Raw genomic sequence first — 17,105 nt, forward strand, 5'->3', positions numbered from 1 at the left:
AACTGGACGGACTGATTGATACAAATTGGTAGTAAACAGATAAAAACTGCATTGATAGGATTGATAATATAATATTTAATTACACTTAGTGTTTAGTCTAGACTCTAGACTGAAGAGGGCCACATAAAAAGCTACGACGGGCCGTATTTGGCCCCCGGGCCTTCAGTTGGACACACGTTTTAGAGGCTGAGCCTGTGGCCATAGATTGTAGCCACATGCGCCACCTGCTGGATGTAGGGAGGAACAACGACGTCAGCTTTCTGCTCCGCAGTACATTAAACATCTGCTAATGATCAACAACAGAGTTCTGGGAAGAGAGATGGATGCGCAGGTCGGTCCGATCCGACCTGCTGGCCGGAGGCTTTCGGCGCTCCGCCTCACTTCCTGCCAGCTGATCTCATTTCCTGCCAGCTGATCTCACTTCCTGCCAGCTGATCTCACTTCCTGCCAGCTGATCTCATTTCCTGCCAGCTGATCTCACTTCCTGCCAGCTGATCTCACTTCCTGCCAGCTGATTTAATTTCCTGCCAGCTGATCTCACTTCCCTGCCAGCTGATCTCATTTCCTGCCAGCTGATCTCACTTCCTGCCAGCTGATCTCACTTCCTGCCAGGGTTCGGGCGACTGTGTCAGCCGGCATCCGGTTCTTTCAAGCTAAACTGAAATAAATCGACTCATTTTCTAGAAATCTGTTTCCAGCAGTAAGAGCAGCTGTTTAATCCACAAGATTAAATCAGATCAGATTCAGAGTGGAGGTTAGCAGGTTGATCTGATTTCTGGAAGATCATTTTAAGAACTTAATAAATAATTTCATCCTAATCAAACATTTCCCAGTTGTTCAGGACGGCCCCAAAACACAGTCCAGCGGGTCACAAATGGCCCCGGCCACACTTTTTACACCTCTGGTTCCTGTTTCCACAGCGAAAAAAAAAAAACGCTGCCTTTTTCTGTTTTTTCCAGACTCGTCTGCAGGATTCCTGGTTTTTATCTCCTAACTGGACCGATCGGCTCAGAGATGAACCGGACCGGATTTCCAGAAATTCCACCGACATCGGATTCTGGTGGGAATGTGATCCGATAATCGGCTGCAGATTTTTATAGCCTGTTGCCTCAGGAACAATCAGCTGATCCAGCTTGGAAAATGTTCTGGAAACTTAAAGTTGAACAGATAAAACTGAGGAACGAACCTCAGGAACCCGAAGAGCTGAACTTTTCTTTCAGGATCAGGAAGAAGAAAACATCCGTAAAGATTCCCTTCAGGTCCCGTTTCCTCCAGATGCTGTACACTTCCTGTTTCCGACGTCTACACCGGCGTTCCTCACCAACGGGCAGCTGCTGCTTCCCAGAGTAACGAGTCCAGAAACATCCCAGCAGGAACAAATGTAGAAAACCAACCAGAACCAACAGAACCAGAACATCTGACACCGACCCGCCCGCTCAGCCGGACAGGAATCAACAGAAGCAATAAGAATCTGAGCGTTGCCGCAGGACTTCCTCTTCCTCTCCAAGTCCGACAGGCCGCCTGGAACCGGGATCAGAACCGGGTCCAGAACTCCAGGAGAACCGACACGACTGACAGAGAGAAAAGTCCTGAAACAAACTGGAATGAACCTTCCAAGAAAAACTCTCCGGTCGGCCTGCAGGGGGCAGAACCGGACCGCCGGGCCGAACCTGGACGCGTTGGGTTCTGCTCATGGTTCTGGCCGGGTTCTGCCGGTGAACGGCTAAAGGAACGTCTGCTCTGAGGAAAAAGGCACGTCATAAACACAGAGAAATCCCAGCGGCGGAACGCCGCACCGGGATCAGAGCAAAAGCTGCTTCCGGTTCCTGCCGGTTCCCTCGGAGTCGGGGCGGGACGCGGCCGGCCCGGCTCTGGTCCGGTCCAGCCGGGTCCAATCGGGTCAGCGTGGCGGCGGCCCCTGCGGATCCGGATCATACGAAGACCTTGGCGAGCGCGTCGGCGCCGGCGGTGCCGATGTAGCACTTGGTGGGATGGAACGCCACATCGTGGATGGACTCGTCAAACTTCTTCCGGTGGGCGGTGAATTCCTGGATGCAGGTCTTGCTCTCCATGTTCCACAGCCGGATGGAGCAGTCATGGCCTGGCAGGGAGACAGCCAATCAGGATGCAGAACATTCCTGGGAATATTTCAGTTCCTCAGGAAGCAGGAGCTGCATCCTGGGAAAAGCACCCCACTAACGCCGAAACCATGGAATCTGATTCATTTAGTCCCCGATTCATTGATAACTGGAGCAGAAATGAAGACAAACCTGAACAATAAATATAAATACTTTACATTTAAGATGGAAACATCTTTATATGACAAACTCTGTTGATTGGTGAAGATTCACTAAAGAATGCTGTTACTGCATTAAGGCTAAAAACTGTTTATTTTCTTATTTTAAAAGGAATCAGTGGAAGGGGGGTCGGTGCTCTGAGGGGGTGGGGGGGGGGGGGGGTGGGGGGGTCAGTGCTCTGAGGGGGGGGGGGGGGGTTGGTGCTCTGAGGGGGGGGGGGGGGGGGGTGTGCTCTGAGGGGGGAACGTTTGTTCTGGAGTGACTCCGAGCCGAGTGTTACTCACTTCCTGATATCAGGTAGAGCCCATTCGGGTCCACAGACAGGCAGGTGACCGCGTCCAGGTGCGCCACCATGGAGTGGATCGGTTTTCCTTGAGGAACACAGAACCCGGTTAGGAGGACCGGGACCAGGGGCAGGACCAGCAGGGGCGCTCCCACCTGTGTTGTTGTCGAAGAACTGGATGTGGCGGTCCTCCTGGGCAGTGACGTGATCGCCGCGTGGGGTGGCTCAGTACCCGGTTGATCTTACAGGGACACTCTGGAGAGACAGAAACCCAGCAGGTCAGAATCTGGACCTCACCAGAACCCGGTTGACCCAGAAACAAGACAGACCTATCATAGGTCCGCTAACCACTGGTGGGCGGGATCGGATCCGACCGGTATCAGAGTACAGCGAGGCGTTTGGGTACACTCACAGGAAACCGACAGCATTTCACTCAGGAAATGACATGGTGAAAATCAGATCAGCTGATTATTTAGCTTCATGCTAAATGTTTACCTCATATTTAGCCAAATACTGTGGAATCACAGATTTAATATTTAGATTGATGCTAAATATTTTGTTTGCCAATGAAGTAGTTAGTTTGAACCATTTATGAATGAATGAATGGATGAATGAATGAATGAATGAATGAATGAATGAATGAATATGACCCATTTCCTTCTTTTATGACAGGATAAATAACCCAGTGTAGCTGTGGAAGCGGCGCCCCCTGCAGCGAGCTCAGGAAGCTGCTCCTGCTGGGATTTGTATTTTTATTATGAATGAAATCAAGAACTTTACAGTTAATAGTTTTAAGCTCCATGCATAATAATGTAATGCAGTGCAGCACAGCAGGGTGGCGCCGTTCGTTCTATTTGAAACCATCTGGAGCCGCTCCAGCTCCGAAGCATGCCCTGATCCATGCCGGGTTTTCCCTCCAGCCTGTCCTACCTGCAGGCCCAGCGGAGTGGAACTTCAGAACCAGCTGCTGCGTCTCCATATTGAAGAGTCCGATGCGACCCGAGTCAAACGAAGTCACCATGTAGGCTGGGTCGCTGCTCACCAGGTCCACAGAGGTCGCGACCCCTAGGTCTGCAACAGAACCACAACACAGGGTCTGCAACCTGGACCCGACCGGGTCATCAGCAGAACTTCTCTCACAGAACCACACCATCTGGCGCTGCCGTCAAACCCAAGGCCCGTGGGCCAGAACCGGCCCGCCACATGCATGGATGTGGGCCCTCACCTCCGTCTTCGTTGAACACGGCCAGCGCCGGACAGACGTCGGCGGCGTTCCAGAGCCGGACCGTCCCGTCGGCCGAGGCGGACAGAAGGCGGTGGTGAGGCGAGCTGTAGACCAGCCGCCACACAGCGTCCGAGTGGCCGCGCAGCGCCCCCCGCAGGACGGAGGCCTCTGTCGCCAGACACAGACAAGCCATAGTTAGAGGAGGGCTCCATCGGGCCGAGCCGGGCCGAGCCGGGCCGGGCTGGGCCGTACCGGGCCGTACCGTAGGAGTCGTATGGGTCGACGTTGGGGCTGGGGGTGTTCCAGCTCTGGATGGTTCCGTCCGAGCCGCCGCTGAAGCACTGGGCGCCGCTGGAGCTCAGGGTGACACTGAGGACGGCGCCGCTGCACACAGAGACAGTACCGTTAGAACCGGTTCTGACCCGGCCAAAACCAAGTCCAGGTGGGTTCTGACCCAATCTAGGTTCTGATCCAATCCAAATATTCCAACAGAATCTGATTTGAACCAATCAGGAGTGGATTGGTTTGATAGTGATAAAAACAGGAACGTTTGTAGGAAAACATGGAGCGGATTTCAGTCTGCAGAGTGTATTTCAGTCGAACCAAACATGCCCCCTAGTGTCTACGGGGGTAGGCACTAGGGGGCATGGGTCGGGGCAGCTCACCTGTGAGCCCTGAAGGTGTAGATGGGCTCCACGTCTAACGCTGAACACCTGGAGGAACAGAACAGGAAGTTCAGATGAAACCCAGTCCAACCGAAGCGCTGCCCATAGCTCCCAGCCTCACAAACTGGGTCTGAACCTTCCGCCTCTCATTGTCTTCATCACGTTAAAGCATCTCCAGCAGAAAACACTGCCCCCCTCAGGCCAGACTGAGAATTACATCAGTTACAAATTCAGAAATATAATGGAAAATTCTGTATTGTTCAAATGTATCAGAAGCGAAATTCCCACTTTGTTGGAGCAGCGAACACATCACAATACAGCCGCCTTGTTCTGGGGTCAAGTAAAGTGCAGCTAACACCGCGGTGGGCGTGGCACCTCACTTCTTAGCGGGCGCCGTCTTCTGCAGGTTCCAGAGCTTCAGGGTGTGGTCGTCGGACGCCGTGACTAGAACCGGCTCCACCGGGTGGAACGCCAGGCCGCGCACCGAGTCGAAGTGGCTCCGCAGGGCGAACTTTGGGTTCCACGTTTTCCGCAGAGCCTCCGAGTTGGAGGCCATCTGGGGAGACAGGAGGCGGTCTGTTCATCCAACCATCCAACCATCCAACCAGCCATCCATCCAACCAACCAACCAGCCATCCAACCAACCAACCATCCAACCAGCCATCCATCCAACCAACCAACCAGCCTTCCAACCAACCAACCATCCAACCAGCCATCCATCCAACCATCCAACCAACCAACCAGCCTTCCAACCAACCAACCATCCAACCAGCCATCCATCCAACCAACCAACCAGCCTTCCAACCAACCAACCATCCAACCAGCCATCCATCCAACCATCCAACCAACCAACCAGCCTTCCAACCAACCAACCATCCAACCAGCCATCCATCCAACCATCCAACCAACCAACCAGCCATCCATCCAACAACCAACCAACCAGCCATCCAACCAACCAACCATCCAACCAGCCATCCATCCAACCAACCAACCAGCCATCCATCCAACCATCCAACCAGCCATCCAACCATCCAACCATCCAACTATCCAACCAGCCATCCATCCAACCAACCAACCAGCCATCCATCCAACCAGCCATCCATCCAACCATCCAACCAACCAACCAGCCTTCCAACCAACCAACCATCCAACCAGCCATCCATCCAACCATCCAACCAACCAACCAGCCATCCAACCAACCAACCATCCAACCAGCCATCCATCCAACAATCCAACCAGCCATCCATCCAACCAACCAACCAGCCATCCAACCAACCAACCATCCAACCAGCCATCCATCCAACAATCCAACCAGCCATCCATCCAACCATCCAACCAGCCATCCATCCAACCAACCAACCATCCATCCAGCCATCCATCCAACCATCCAACCAGCCATCCAACCAACCATCCAACCAGCCATCCAACCAACCATCCAACCAACCATCCAACCAGCCATCCAACCAGCCATCCAACCAGCCATCCAACCAACCATCCAACCAGCCATCCAACCAACCATCCAACCAGCCATCCAACCAGCCATCCAACCAGCCATCCAACCAACCATCCAACCAACCATCCAACCAACCATCCAACCAGCCATCCAACCAACCATCCAACCAACCATCCAACCAGCCATCCAACCAACCAACCATCCAACCAACCATCCAACCAACCATCCAACCAGCCATCCAACCAGCCATCCAAGGAACCATCCAACCAGCCATCCAACCAACCATCCAACCAGCCATCCAACCATCCAACCAGCCATCCATCCAACCATCCAACCAACCAACCAGCCATCCATCCAACCATCCAACCAACCATCCAACCAGCCATCCAACCAACCATCCAACCAGCCATCCAACCAACCAACCATCCAACCAACCATCCAACCAACCATCCAACCAGTCATCCAACCAACCAACCAGTAATCCAACCAACCATACAACCAGCCATCCAACCACTAATCCAACCAACCATCCAACCAGCCATCCAACCAGCCATCCAACCAACCATCCAACCAGCCATCCAACCAACCAGCCATCCAACCAACCAGCCAACCAACCAACCAACCAGTAATCCAACCAGCCATCCAACCAACCATCCAACCAGCCATACAACCAGCCATCCAACCAGCCATCCAACCAGTAATCCAACCAACCATTCAACCAGCCATCCAACCAGCCATCCAACCAACCATCCAACCAGCCATCCAACCAACCAGCCATCCAACCAACCAGCCAACCAACCAACCAACCAGTAATCCAACCAGCCATCCAACCAACCATCCAACCAGCCATCCAACCAACCATCCAACCAGCCATCCAACCAACCAGCCATCCAACCAACCAGCCAACCAACCAACCAGTAATCCAACCAGCCATCCAACCAGTAATCCAACCATCCAACCAGCCATCCAACCTACCATCCAACCAACCATCCAACCAGCCATCCAACCTACCATCCAACCAACCATCCAACCAGCCATCCAACCAACCAGCCATCCAACCAACCAGCCAACCAACCAACCAGTAATCCAACCAGCCATCCAACCAGTAATCCAACCAACCATCCAACCAGCCATCCAACCTACCATCCAACCAACCATCCAACCAGCCATCCAACCTACCATCCAACCAGCCAACCAACCAGTAATCCAACCAGCCATCCAACAGGAACATGTCTCTGGACTCACGTCATATCCCAGACTCTCCGCCTCGTTGGCGACCGTCAGCTGGGCCAGTTCTCCCAGCTCTCCAGTTCTCCCAGTACCAGCTCATTAGAGACGGCCTCGTCCACTCTGCCCAGGATGAAGGACTTCCCTCCAGACGGCAGGAACGCCACTGGCTCTGCAGTGACCAACAGCAGGAATGTAGCCGTGCTGCAGCGCAACGATGCGGCGGAGGGGTTGGACCTTACCGTCATCTGGCCGGCCCACTTCCTGTTCGCTCAGTTTGGGAACGCTCGGGCGGGACGGAGGCGACACGGCCGGCGGCTCCTCGGTGTCCCGCAGGTTAGCCAGCATGTCCTGCAGTTTGGAGCGGTTCGGCCCTGAGGAAGAGGAGAGGAGGAAGCAACTGAACCAGACATCATTAATCATGAGGTGTCTCCAGGGGGCGTGGCCTAAAGAGGTGTGAATAATTATGAGGCAGCAGCTTCTGCGTAGGTAAAAACAGATTCAGCAGCTCTGAGCTGAAAAATGACCAACAGTTTGTCAAATATGGTCCAGAAAATGCTGCAAACATCCAGTGGTGGGAACACGTCCGCTAATAGCAGAGCTACCACTTAGCATAGTTCTTTAGCACATTTGCTAACCCCCAAAGACGTGTAGCGCATTTAGCTTCTACTCCTTTTTCCAGATAAATTCTGAATGCTAATTTACTCGGCTTGTTTGTTAATCATCAGTCGAATAAAGTTTGACGTTTTAAGTTTGAGCAACGACTGCCCTTATTTTGAAGTCAGTTTGCACAGCAGTTCCATCCTCTTCTCATGTTTTCTTTTATTCCTCAATAACTTTATTTTAAACAATGAAACATACAAGATCAAAGTAAAACAGGTAGTAGAGAACATAAACATAAACACCACATCTAAAGATTTTATGAAACAGGGTTGTGTGTTTTTTTTTTTAAACCCTGGTGGGTAATAATTCTGGACAATAATAGTTTCCCAATAATTATATTCTCCCCAAAAAAGTATTTTTTTCTTTTACTCTTATTTTCCAATTGTTTTTGCTATAAACTGATAACAACCAGTTTTAATGTGACATTAATATGTGAAATAAATTGTATTTATCTTCATATGTGGTAGTAGGCGCTGTTTGACAGAGAAAAGGAGGAAAAAGTTGAAAAGAAGAAAAATCAACATAAAAATTCCTCCTCCAGAAAAAGTCCAGCAAGTTGGAAAACCCGAAATAAAGCCTGAGGGGAAGCAGCCGGATCAGGACTCACTCTTCACTCCTTTCTTCCCCTTCCTCTCCTTCCTGTACTGCTCCTTCAGCTGGGCGATCAGGCTCTGGTCCACGTCCCAGCCCAGTTCTCCCAGAGCCGCCGGCTCCTCCTTCTCTGTGGGTCAGAACCATCAGAACATCACAGCAAGTCCAACCGAACAGGAACAAGATGACTACAGTCTGGAGCAAATCATATTTCTGTAAATATAACATTAATTTAGACAGACAGAAGAATCAGAAGGAAAGGAAGTGAAATCAAAATGTTTAAGAAAATAAAAGCATGAATAAAATGCAAAAAGCTGCAGTTCCTTCATCTGAGCTGCAGGGGGAGCCCCTGAGCAGCATTTCTACTGATTCTCCTTCCAGCTGATCTGGGAGTAAACCGGGCCGGTTCTGATCGACAGGTGAAGTTCAACAGTGAGCTCAGGCTGGAACCAGAGCAAATCCTGGAACCGGTCTGAGTTCTGTTTGGGCCCGGTTCTGAGTGGTTCTGGCTGCGTGTGAAAGCAGCTCTGAGTCACACTGAGGTGTTGAATCATTGGCTGCGTGGGAGAGCCCTCCATCACAGGTTGCTAAGCAACCGGAGAGAAGGAGCGATGTTCTGCTAAAGTACCAGAACACGGGTCAGAGTCGGACCAGGAGTTCTGGAGGAACGGCTGAGCGGCAGCTTCTGGAAAACAAACTGGTTTAAATCCAGAATGTTTACTGGTTAGGTTTACTGCTCTATGTCAGACCAGAATCTGATGAGGTCCTGCTGGACCCGACCCGGCTCACCCCAGTCCTCCCCTCTCTTCGGATCCGACCCGTCCAGCTCGTCCGGACTGGCCAGGAAGTCGAAGCCCTTCAGCGCCTCCTCGGTGTCAGGGTCGTCGCTGAGGTCATAGGCGCCGGACGACGGCGGCTTCTTCTTCACCATCTGGAACCATCAGAACCCGGGTCTGGGTCACAGGAACCCAGCTCTGCTCACGGACCCAACAAGGACAGATTGGACTTACGGCAGCCAGGTCCAGAACGGTTCTGTCTTTGGACTCGCCGTCCTCTTCCTCGTCTTCGTCGCTGAACTCGGCCGCGGCGCTCTCAATGAACCTGAACGCCTCCAGGACAGTAGCCGGGTCCGACAGGTCCGGTTTACTGGACAGACAGCCGACCCAGTTTATCGAGGCTCTGAAGGTTCTGGGTACTTTAGGTTGTGGCTCGGTTCTTACCTGACCATGCCGCTGTCCTTCATCGAGGACGGCTCGGTTCCGTTCACCATGGGCCCGGTTCTCCGGTCCGGCGGGCCGTCTCCAGGTTCTCCAGACAGGCCCAGCAGAACCCGGACCCTCTGGGACTTCACGTCCAGGACGGTGTCGGTGTATCCGACCTCCTGGAGGTACCTGGGGAAACGGGCTGGGAGTTAGTCCAGACCAGGACAAAGGTTCTGCAGGAACTTCCCAGTATGACCAGCATAAGCTCCCTCACTGGTCTGCAGCCTTTCACTTAATGTTCTGCCTGATCGGTCCAAACCTGAACTAAGGTTCTGTTCAGAACTCCGGATCCGTCCTCTTCCTCAAGCTTCGTTTTTGTTCCAGAAATTCCCTGGCACCAAGTCCGAACGATCCGATCCTCAAGTCGATCCGTTTTTTGTGTTGCAGATCGGACAGTGAAGGCATCGGAACATCAGAACCATCTGGACCCAGATGTTCTGATCCGGAGGGAATGCTGAACTCGCAGCAGCACTCTCTCATGAGAAAATCAGTATCAAATATTCCCAACATTCAGAGCCCAACCAGAACCAGCAGGGAGTTTACCTAGAGTGCCAGAATGCCTGCTCAACCAGATCGGATCGGTGCGGGTTGGCTCTATCAGCCAGCGGAGCGGCCCGGTCCGATGTGGAGCGACCCGGTCCGATGTGGAGCGGCCCGATCCGATGAGGAGCGACCCGATCCGATGAGGAGCGGCCCGATCCGATGAGGAGCGGCCCGGTCCTAAGTGGAGCGGCCCGGTCCGATGTGGAGCGGCCCGGTCCGATGTGGAGCGGCCCGGTCCTAAGTGGAGCGGCCCGGTCCGATGTGGAGCGGCCCGGTCCTAAGTGGAGCGGCCCCGTCCGATGAGGAGCGGCCCGATCCGATGAGGAGCGGCCCGGTCCTAAGTGGAGCGGCCCGGTCCGATGTGGAGTGACGTTCCTGAACAGTCTGCAGCCCTCCCCCCGTACCAGCCGCTCCTGTCGCACCAACACACAATCCTCCATTCAGCGTTCCCAGACACTGCTGGGACAAAACAGCAGAGCGGGGCGGCGTTCCCAGAGCGGGGCGGCGTTCCCAGAGCGGGGCGGCGTTCCCAGAGCGGGGCGGCTGTTCCGCCTGCGACCAGCCAGGTGGTTCATGGGAATTGAGCACACACACAGATTTATTCTCTAGATTCTCGTCTTAAGGTCAGAACTGGACCTGTGGTCCGATCTTCCAGAACCATCAGCGGTCAGGAACACAAATTGCTCCCAGTGAATCAATGATGCTGGTTTCCATTAAGAGTTGATCTGTAATAAGAAGACCTGATGGGTTCACATACATCACGTGTGTGTGTGTGTACTTCCATACAAACTGATGACTTTCAATCTTCTATTCATTTTGGTGGCTGAAACCAGACATTTTCTCAGACCAGTAGTAGTTACTCCAAACCTGAACCAGAACTTAATAATTTATATCTCACCTCTAATCCAACCAGTATAACTGAACAAAAACTGAGAACCAGGAAAATGTCCTCACTTCCAGAGATGACCTGAATCCGTGGGTTAAAGTGGTGAAAGTGGTCCTCAATATGTACAAGTACATGTATATGTGTGTGTGTGTGTGTGCATGTGTGTGTGTGCATGTGTGTGTGTGCATGTGTGTGTGTGCATGTGTGTGTGCGTGTTTGTGTGTGTGTGTGTGTGCATGTCTGTGTGTGTGTGCATATGTGTGTGTGTGAGTGTGTGTGCGTGTTTGTGTGTGTGTGTGTGTGCATGTCTGTGTGTGTGTGTGTGTGTGTGTGTGCATGTCTGTGTGTGTGTGCATATGTGTGTGTGTGTGTGCATGTCTGTGTGTGTGTGTGTGTGTGTGTGTGTGTGTGTGTGTGTGTGTGCATGTCTGTGTGTGTGTGTGTGTGTGTGTGTGTGTGTGTGTGTGTGTGTGTGTGTGTGTGTGTGTGTGTGTGTGTGTGTGTGTGCGTGTGTGTGTGTGTGCTCACTGTCGGAGCAGCTGCCGTCCCTGTTTCCAGCTCAGCTGATGACTGCTGTTGGGAGGACTGGGAGTTTCGCTTTCGTTGCCTTCATCTGAGGAAGAAACAGCCAGACCAACATCCATCATCCATCCATCCAATCATCCATCATCCATCCTTCATCCATCCTTACCCGAGTCGTAACTGGGAGCTCTGATCTCTCCCTGGTTCAGTTCCGTTCCATATTTCAGTTTATGGTATTTGGCTCTGAGGAACAGCAAACAGATCATATAAAAGCAATTTAATTCCAGATCAGGTAACTGACTGAGCAGGTTCTTTTTCAAAAGTTCTGGTCCAAATACAACAACTTCTGTCGAGTCAGAATTTAAAAGAAGGAAGTTTAGATTTATCCAGGTTTTACCAGATTGGTTCATCAGGAATTATGGATACATAGAGCTGAATATTATCAGCATAACAGTGAATATTGTCTGATTGGAAGAATTAAAATAGTAAAGAGAATCGGACCAATCACACAGCCCTGTGATACTCCACCAGTAACCATTCATTTTTTAAAACAAACTGGGATGTGTGGGACCAATCAGGGCTGAACCAGCATTGGTTTCCTCTGGTCCCAACGTCTTCAAGAAACTGACTTGGCTCTGAACTGACCATTAGTGATGGAGATACATTCAACTTAAAATTTAGGTTAAATCTACAGTTGGCTGTAGGACCAGCTCTCCACCAATCAGAGGACGAGTTTTTCCACCAATCAGAGAGCAGCCTCACCTCTCCTGCTTCAAGGCGTACTCCAGCATCTTGATGCGCCTCACCAGGTCCTTCTTCAGGTTTTCCTGGCCTCGCCGCTCACCCTGAAGGAAGGCAATCTGCGCCTGCATGGAGACACAAACCATCCGCTTTCACTGTGGAGCTGAGTGGGACCAATCACGTTCCGGTTTCTCAGGACAGAACCGTCAGGAATTCCTCTAAACACAGTCTGGGAAAAGTTCAAAACCAAAACCTGATGAACTGAGCTGAAAGCAGTAAAGTCTAAATGTGAGTCTGTCTCCTCTAGATAAGCCTCCTTCCTGTGAGACCAGACCAGCTGACCCACCTTTGACCCCTTGACACATCGGGTCGCTTTCTGAGCCGATCTGATGAGGTGTTAAAAGCTGCCATGTTAAATGTTAAGAGAAAATTTCTCTGTTTGTGATGTTAGATGCAGGAACTCCAGCACCAATTCGGACCCGACTCAGAACCCACAATGCACAGGGAGAACATGCAGAAAGACGCCGGGAATCTAACCCAGGACCTTCTTGCTACAAGGCACAGTGGCTTCACTGTGCCACTGTGCACCAATAAGGCGCTTCACAGCGCCCTATTGGTCGAATTTAATAAATAAAATAAAACCGGATTTCGATTCAGTGAAGTGGAGTTTTCAGTAAGACTCTGGATAAACAAAGTTCTTCTGGTTATAAAAACACAAAGATTTTCCCTTGTAAGAAAATCGAATCAGAAATCATTTTATCCTGACTGAAGTTAAAATTCTCAACCAGCTGAACTGGACGGGTCAAACAGGTCAGTGTACAACTGCAAAGCATCCGTCCAAGACCACAAATGGCCCCCGCGCCGCACTTTGGACCACTCCGGTTTAAAATAGTTTCCTAATAAAATCTGTAGTTCTGAGCGGTTCTGATGGTTCTCTTTGGGCTACTGTGTCTCCAGGATGCTGGATGTTCTGCGAGGACAGAACCAGAACATCTGGACTCTGTTCAGGATTAAACAGAAACACTCCACACTTTTCAGAGTTCAGTCAATTGAAATGTTGAAAACCAGAAACATTTTTCTTCAACTGGTCCAACACCAGATGCTGAACCAGCAGAACCAGAGCCGAGCGGAGAGGACCCGGTCCGGTTCAGCACCAGGTTCTTCTGGCCCATTTCCTCTGGGTCGGGATCAGCTGATCCGGGTTTCACAGAGAGGAACCGCAGCCTGACTGGACCTTCATCATCATCACAGGTTATCAGGACACATACTGTCCATCTTCATCCCTCTAATATTTCTGCCGTTTTATTAATAAGTGATTAATTTTTAGGTCCATATTGTCTGTAAAAGCTGCGTTACCGACCCGAACCGGTCAACCAGCCTGTGCGGAGCGGACAGTGCGGGAAATCCCCGCAAACAACCACCGTGCGCCCTTTATCGGACAGAGTCAGGAGTAACTCCGTGTCCGATGTTTGGGAGCAGCTTGTGTCCGATAATGGAAGCCCCAGGTTCCAGTTGTTTTTAAGACGTTTTGTCCCGCAGGTAAAAAATGTGACGTAACCACGCAGGTCCACCTGTGCCCGACACCCGCGGAACCACCAACACAACAAGCGCCGCTAGGGCATTTACATCCGAACCGAGTCGAGCCGAGCCGAATCGGGTCTCACCTGGAGCTCGGCCCGCTCCACCTCCCACTGGGCCCGCTCCACCTCGAACCGGGCCCACTCGTGCTGCAGGAAGTGGAGGATCCCCGGGATGCTGTAGTGAGCCCGGGCCGCGGCTCCGTCCGCGGGCGCGGGGCTCTGGCGGTCCCGGTGCCGGGACCCGAACCGCCGCCGCTGAGGAACACTGCGGGGCCGGCCTGCTCATCCATGGCCGGACCGGGGAGGAGGAGGCTGGTTCGGTTCGGTTCGGTCCGGTTCGGTTCGGCTCTGACACCCGCTGCTGCAGGGACTCCTCAGTCCATGAAGGAGCAGCGAGGAGAACCGAACAGCCTGACCCAGCTGTCAGATGGACGGACCGCAAAGTTTCCCGCGTTTACCCCGCACCGCATTTCCGGACTGGACCTTCACAATAAGAGGCGCGACCGAAACAGCAGAAGATGCATCGAAAAACCCTGGGATGTTTTCTTTTTGGTTTTTTAGCAATCAATAAACATTTATCCAACAGAAAAAACACAAAATCTAAAGCAAAAACTTACCAGGCTCCTCTGATTGGCTGAATTATGAATATTTGGCATTTACATCCGGCGCTGCCTGATTTTAATGGGCAATCTGTGATTTTAACTTCATTCCTTATTTAATGGAAACATTGTAATTATAAAACTGCATTTTTTTTCACATTAAAAGAAACTCAGCTGCTCACATTAGAAACTGGAAATGAGAGGAGAGTGAAATTCAGACAGGAGATGATGATGATGATGATGATGATGATGATGATGATGATGATGATGGTCAGATCTTCAGGTGGATCTGACTGTCTGCAAGCCCTGCAGGCCCAGTGGGTCCAGTGGGTCCAGTGGGTCCCAGTGGGTCCAGTGGGTCCAGTGGGTCCAGTGGGTCCCAGCGGGTCCAATGGGTCCAGTGGGTCCCAGCGGGTCCAGTGGGTCCCAGCGGGTCCAATGGGTCCAGTGGGTCCCAGTGGGTCCCAGTGGGTCCAGTGGGTCCAGTGGGTCCAGTGGGTCCAGCGGGTCCAGTGGGTCCAGCGGGTCCAGTGGGTCCCAGTGGGTCCCAGTGGGTCCAGTGGGTCCAGTGGGTCCCAGTGGGTCCAGTGGGTCCAGCGGGTCCAGTGGGTCCAGTGGGTCCCAGTGGGTCCAGTGGGTCCCAGTGGGTCCAGTGGGTCCAGTGGGTCCAGTGGGTCCCAGTGGGTCCAGTGGGTCCAGTGGGTCTAGTGGGTCCAGTGGGTCCCAGCGGGTCCAGCGGGTCCCAGTGGGTCCAGTGGGTCCCAGTGGGTCCCAGTGGGTCCAGTGGGTCCAGTGGGTCCAGTGGGTCCCAGTGGGTCCCAGCGGGTCCAGTGGGTCCAGTGGGTCCAGTGGGTCCCAGTGGGTCCAGTGGGTCCAGTGGGTCCAGTGGGTCTACTCCAGGTTTATTTTGACTGTTGCTCTAAAATACGTCAATATTCACACGTCGTGTTTTTGGGACATATTTCTTCAGTTTTTAGATGAATGATGCATCAAAACGATCCCAGCAGAGTTTATAAAAGCAGAAACTTTTGGCTTCAGGGGGAAACGTGTTGCTGCTTTAACGCCTTCTTTGTCTCTGAAACTGCAGGCCCTAAAGGGTCAGAGGTCATTCTCATGCTTGTTTCAATGATAATCAGGAAGTCAGTGGATCTTTAACAAACATGAAACATGAAATCTGACAGCGCCACAAATACTGACTGGAAATATAAAATCATCTTTGAAGGATGAGAATAATAAAGTTGAGGAAGATGGAGACCTGAAGGCGATCCAACTGGATGAAGAGTTAGACCAGATATTTTAGTTTTATTTCACTTTTCATTTATCCCGTTTAGATTAAAAACCTCCTTTACAAAGAGGCAGAAAAATAAAACACCAGGAAATGTCAGTAAAAGCCAGAATTGTCCTCCGGAGCTTTCAGATGTCAATCACAAACGTCTCCTGGCCGAAGCTCCACAGGATTTATTTCTGATGAAGGAAGATTTTCAGACCAGGACCAGGAACACGAGTCGATCCCAGAACTCCTTCCGGTCGGATCCTGGTGGTCCACAAACACCTGGCAGCTCAGAGCCAATCAGAGTCCTCGGATTGGACCAGGCCTCGCTCAGGCTTTTATTTTGAAGGCATATTCACTTAGTTCCCGTCTGCAGCAATTCGACTCACCTGTGTGATGACGTCAGTCAATCCCTTCAGGTGATTGGCTGCTGCAGCTGATCGGCCCAGTTTCTCTTCTTTCAGGAAAATATTATTTAATAATCTGAAATAATAAAATAAAAATAGTAAAACACCGGAAGTCAGGGTTAGAATAAATAAATAAAGTATAAATAAATATGAGGCTGATAAAATATCATATTTATATAAAAATGTTTTGAAAACATTTTTATATAAATATGATATTTGTAAAGCAGGTTAAGTTAACCTAAAGCAGGTCAAGTTAACTTAAAACAGGTTAAGTTAACCTAAAGCAGGTCAAGTTTACCAAAAGCAGGTTAAGTTAATCTAAAGCAGGTTAAGTTTACCTAAAGCAGGTTAAGTTAATCTAAAGCAGGTTAAGTTAACCTTGTGGTTTAGATAAAGCATCTAATGTTCTTAACTAAATGATGCTGCAGGTTTATCTATTAGCAGGTTTCATTTTGCCTGCTCTTGGTTGTGTTCATTATTTTAAGTGTATTTAACAAGTTTACCAAAATATAAAAATATCATTCAAACTGCATTTGCCTTGTTTTACTTTTACTTTTCATTACATTACTTGAGTTCATCCATTGTTACAGTAATTTTCAGACTTAAGTACAAGACGTTTCAGACACTTTAAGACTTTAACTCAAGTAACGTTTCAGTGACTTTACTTTTAATAAAGTCATATTTTGGAGCGGTACCGATACTTTCACTGGACTCTGAGATTTCAGTACTTTATACAACACTGTTGTTTTCATTAAACCTTCAGATATGAAACAAATTAATGGTGGAAGTTCTATGTGTGATCTGATGGTGGCGCTGCTGACCCTCAGAATCGATGATGATTATTGATCTGCAGCTGCTGGGAATGCAGCTCCAATCAAAACCACTTCTGAT

General features: G+C 50.8%; 1 pseudogene; it reads right to left on the reverse strand.

The window, feature by feature from the left end:
- Positions 1-1,847: 1,847 nt before the first annotated feature.
- LOC129357056 (striatin-like) lies at positions 1,848-14,366 on the reverse strand (annotated as a pseudogene).
- Between the last annotated feature and the right edge of the window lie 2,739 nt (positions 14,367-17,105).

Source organism: Poeciliopsis prolifica, unplaced genomic scaffold (genome assembly GCF_027474105.1).
Source record: "Poeciliopsis prolifica strain line A6 unplaced genomic scaffold, Auburn_PproV2 SCAFFOLD225, whole genome shotgun sequence".
Lineage (NCBI taxonomy): Eukaryota > Metazoa > Chordata > Actinopteri > Cyprinodontiformes > Poeciliidae > Poeciliopsis > Poeciliopsis prolifica.